General features: G+C 48.2%; 1 non-coding gene across 1 annotated transcript; it reads right to left on the reverse strand.

Annotated features, from left to right (window-relative positions):
- Positions 1-2972: 2972 nt before the first annotated feature.
- TRNAE-UUC lies at positions 2973-3044 on the reverse strand. The gene has a single exon. It is a non-coding gene; the product is annotated as a tRNA-Glu (tRNA).
- Between the last annotated feature and the right edge of the window lie 1950 nt (positions 3045-4994).

A 4994-nucleotide genomic window follows, 5' to 3' on the forward strand; every position in this document is an offset into this window, starting at 1 on the left:
GTATTTTTTTGGATAAAGCATATGCCTCAGAGGGAACATACAAATATATATAACTATAAATATATATGTGTATGGGTATAAGGTGATTTTAATGCAGAATCCCTCAGAGTTTATGACCATAAGCAGAAAAGGAAACATATTGAGAACATATGGCTATTTCAAATATCCCAAATAAGTTAAGATTATCCCTTTCTAGAAATGTTTATATGGTGAATAAAAAATAAAATAAAATAAACCTCACAACCTCAAAAAGAAAAATTGTTCTGTGAACACTAACCAAAAGTAAGATACAACAGAATTTTAAAAATGTATCTTCTCTCTACCCAATCCTGAAGCTGAAAGGGCGAGTCCTCGCGGGGCCTACGTGGGCCGGCCGCCGGGCCCCATGAGGCACAGCCTGACCACGCTGCTGGCGGCCTCGGGCACCGACTCCCCAGCCCACGGCGGGAGCCCAGCACAGGCTGCCACCCGCCCGCCGCCCCTGGATCGGACCCACGCGGCAGCGGCGGGGCGGGGCGCGTGCCCTCGCCCGAGGAGATGGAGGAGGAGGCGATGGCCGGCGCCCCCAGGAACGAGACGGAGGACTTGGACTTCCTGTCTGGGCTGGAACTGGTCAATCTGCTGGATGCCCGGCAACCGGACTGGCCCCTGGAGCCTGGGCTCAGCTTGCCCTGGAGGGGGGGAGGGGGGTGCTAGGACTGCGCCCTCCATCTTGCCCTGGGTCCTCCATTTTTGGGGCGGCCGCCATGTGCTCAGAAGAGTGCCTTCTTCCCGGAAGCCCAGGCCCCTGCTGGCCACGCCCGGGATTTCTTTAAACTAACCAATGACAATCAAGGGATGCGCGCACCATAGAGATGACCACATCCTGTGTAATAAGACCCGACTTGCGCCTGGCCAATCGGCAGGGTCCACAGTCCCCTCCCCTGCCCTTACTATAAAACCCACAATCCCATCAGGCCTCGCTCTCTCGGCCACTGGGGCTTACCGTTGCATCGGTGAGTGTGGTTGGGGAGCCAAACTAGTTCGAAATGAAGGACTCTTTGCTTTTGCATCGGACTGACGGGCTCCCTGGGGGTCCTGGGAACCTTGAAATCTGGGCACAACAAAGCCAGGATTTTGAGGGAGTGGTATCTGGCTAGGACATCATGAGGAGATTCCATTTTTTGGTGGATACTATCTAAAGTCCAATGCCAGGCACTCGGAGGAATAAAATCCCAAACCCAATGCTTCACGAGGGGCTCTATTAAATGACTGTTAAGGGCCTTTGCAGCTCAAATAGTCCAAGCATCTAAAAACTGATTATGAGGATAATTAATGAAAATTATGGCAAACTGTTTTGAAAAAAGTAAGACTGTGAAAATACCAGGTATAACTCAGGCAGTCATCTCCCCATGAAGGTAAAGTTTTTATTAGATACATGTCTGTAGAAGCATCTACTATGCTCTGAGTCTCTTACATATCATAGGTACCCAAAGAAAGCTTTTGTCAAATCCATGAAGCCAAAAATCTATTTTATGAAAATGAATGATTAATAGGATGAATAGATTTGACAGCCTTCATTTGAATGAAACTCACCTGCCATATGAAAGCAAAAGCAAGTTTTAAAACAATAACAAAAAACACAGCTCCTGGGTAGCAGCCCTCTTCATCAGCTACCCTCTCTCCACCCTGAGGCCCACAAGCCCTGAGGATTGCATTATTGCTGCTTCCCTAAACACTAACTAAACCCTCAATTGTCCCTTTGTTAAACTCTCTATTAAGAATGTGTCATCAGTTTCCTACTAGGCCACTGGTTAATACAGTCATAATAATATTAGCTCATAACAAAATAAAGATTAAATTGAAAAAAAGGTGTGTAAAGCATTTAGCCTGGTTCATAGGATGTGCTCTCTAAATATTACCTAGTATTATTATGGTTGGGCTTTTTATTTTCCTATCAGTTCTGTCCTACTTGATTGGATAAATACAAATTACCAGCTGATGATCAATTTCTCCTCCAAGCTCTTAATTAGGAATTTTAAATGAGCATATATTTAGCCTAGTATTTATCTCATGAAGGATGACATTTGTTTTTGTGTCCCTTAAAATCCCAAAGGCCTTAAAAATATAGCAAATTTCAAACAAAGTTATAGGACATCAAGTCTTTTTCACAGTCATTTCTCGGTGTTAATGGCAACCTAGGAAGAACCTGAGAACCTGCAGAGTGCACCACCAGTGGGAATGAAGTGTGGCTTCCAAACACCTTGAGGTTCTTCCTAATGGCAACTGTTTGGAGAGTAAGCAAGATGAACGATTACAGCAGAGGCTGCACTTATTTGGGTAACAGTTTGAAACTGACTCGTCACATCAGTTCTAAGATTTCTAATACTAATTGAGTAGATCATGAATTCTTGCAACTCCTCAATATTTGTAATACCCAATTTTCTTTTTTCTCCACCCACCCCCTCCCCAATTAACTGGCTTAGTGTGTGAGCTCTTTAAATAGCAAGCATACAGCTTGTACACCGAACTACTCTGCACTTAACAATTTTTGTTTGTTTGTTTTTCTGGAAATCTTGCTGTCCTTCTCAAAGGAATAGCTGTAGGCAACTTTCAAAGAAGAGCACTTTTTGATCATTTGCTCCAAATCCACAGTAAAAGGGAAAATTATGGTAGAAAAAAACAATTGGAACATATATTTTAGCACGGGACTCGCTGTTTCCTGTTTTTTCACCTCATATTTAATTCCTTATTTCAGGAACTATCTTCACACTGTTTAGAGTTATTACCTTTCCCTCTGCTTTACCGTCACGTCCACTCCAGAGGTAGACAGAGACCCTTTCAGCTCCCTCCGCCTCGATCCCTCCCCCATCCCCCGCGGGGCTGCTCCGAAATGGTTAGAGCGTTTTCTAATAAGACCAGTCTTTGCCTTATTACGCCTAAATTGGCGCTTTAGTAATAACAGAATAAAAAATTAAGAAAAGAACTTGGCGTTCCCACACCGGGAGTCGAACCCGGGCCGCCTGGGTGAAAACCAGGAATCCTAACCGCTAGACCATGTGGGAGACGACGAAGGTAAGGCCCAGCTGAGGCAAATTGAGTCTCTCGCAACCGCTTCCGCCCGCCGCGCCGTGCAGGTCCCGGGTGTCAGCGCTGCTTCTGCGCCTGCGGGAAACCTGCGCCGGGTTAACCCCTGCCGGCTCGCGTTCTAGCCCTTCGCTCCTTACCGAGGGCCCTTGAATCCCTTCCTGCTCCACCCAGACTCCAAATATACACCGATGTGGTGCTTCCAAGTACAGAAGGGCTGGTGTTTAGATTTCAGACTCATTAATAAGAAACAAGAGCTGTGTGAGGTCCTGAAACCGCCGCCGCGGAGGCCAGAAGGTGGCTGGCGCTCCTGTCCCCGACGGCGGTCCCGGCAGCGCGGCCGCCCGAGCACCAGCTCAGCTCCCCGGCAGCCCTCGCCGAGCCAGCCCCGTGCGTCCCGCACCTGGGGACCCGCGGGGCCGCGGGTTCCACGGCGTCCGTACAGCCCGTCCCCGTCAGGTCAATCCTTCCAGAAACAGGGGCGAGGGCCGCCTGCCCGCCCGCGGCGTTCCGGGTTCTGTCGACCCAACGGCCGCCGGCGGCTTTGTGTCGTGGGAGGAGGCGGTGCTGGTTGTAAAGGCGGCTCAACCCGGGACAGAGTCCCTGCCGCAGCCGTCCCGAGGGACGGGGTCCTTGCGGCTCCCCAGCCCGGCTCCTCGGCAGCGGCGTTGCGGTGGCAGAGTTTGTGCGGCTGCAACTTGCCGTGCGGGCGAGGGAAGTGCACGCAGGAGCCGGTTCTGCGGTGTCCTCGCCGCGGCTTGCGCTGCGCACAAGTTGTCTGGACTCGCGGCGGGCACTTCGGAGCCCTTTCAGACGCTGATTCTGGTTCTCGTGTCTCCCTCCTCCCTCCCACCTGTCAAAGGGACTCAGAAGGTCTTCGCTTTCTCCCTAACTGAGGCTCCCTAAGGCTTGTATCAGCGAGAGGAGAGGGGAGAAGAGCCCTGAGAGACCATTCTGTTCGTTCTATTCTTGCATTTATTAACATGGACGAGGCTCCCTAACAGGGAATGAACAGGATCCACATCATTGAAACAATGAAGCTCTGAAGAAAAACTAGGTCCCACTGATTATAAACCTGCTGTGGGGTATTAGACACATGCAAATATGTTTGTTCATTTAAAACAGCATATCTGTGAAGTATAAGTCAGTATAACTGTCTTTTTAATTTAAATTCTTTATTGTTGAAAGTATTACACTATGTCTCCTCCCCCCCACCCCCATTGACCTCTCCCTGCCGCTTCTGCCCCACAGTACATGCCCTGTCCCCCCTCCACCCCCCACCCCCGTCTGTGTCCATTAGTTGTGCTTATCTGAATGCATACAAGCCCTTTGGTTGATCACTTGCCCCTACCCGGACTCCCGTCCTCTCCTGCCTTCCCTCAGTATAACTGTCTTATCCGCATCTCTTGGTGGTTCTTCCTATGCTATCTTAGCATCTTTGAACAGTTTGTTTTTTAATCATTGAGACAAGTGCCTTCCTTTGGGGGACATCTGTTTTGGAAAACTTTCCAAAACAAACATCAACTATACAATACCCTACATCTGTGGTTCTCAATTTGGGGGTTGAGATTTCACATGTACCTTTCAGTTTTGATCATTTGTTTTTTTAAAGCATCTTAACAATTTTAGAGATAAAAGTTGTCAGTGTGATACATACACCAGATAGACACGATCATTAGGATATTGCCAACATGCAACTTTACTTTTGTCTCTTATTATTCCCAAACTGAAAGTTGTTCACTTTTTCCCTTGCCACTGGATGAAAACTTGAACCATAACAGGAAGCCCTATGGTCACTTTAAATAATGAAGCACAGTCAAGAAATATACACTTCAACAACTCGGTCTTTATTCTAGTTCTTTTCTACCATCCCAGCTTGGGCATGACTTCAGGTGAGGGTCAATGGCGAGGAGGATGGGGCTCCTACT

This window comes from Myotis myotis, unplaced genomic scaffold (genome assembly GCF_014108235.1).
Source record: "Myotis myotis isolate mMyoMyo1 unplaced genomic scaffold, mMyoMyo1.p scaffold_m19_p_3, whole genome shotgun sequence".
Lineage (NCBI taxonomy): Eukaryota > Metazoa > Chordata > Mammalia > Chiroptera > Vespertilionidae > Myotis > Myotis myotis.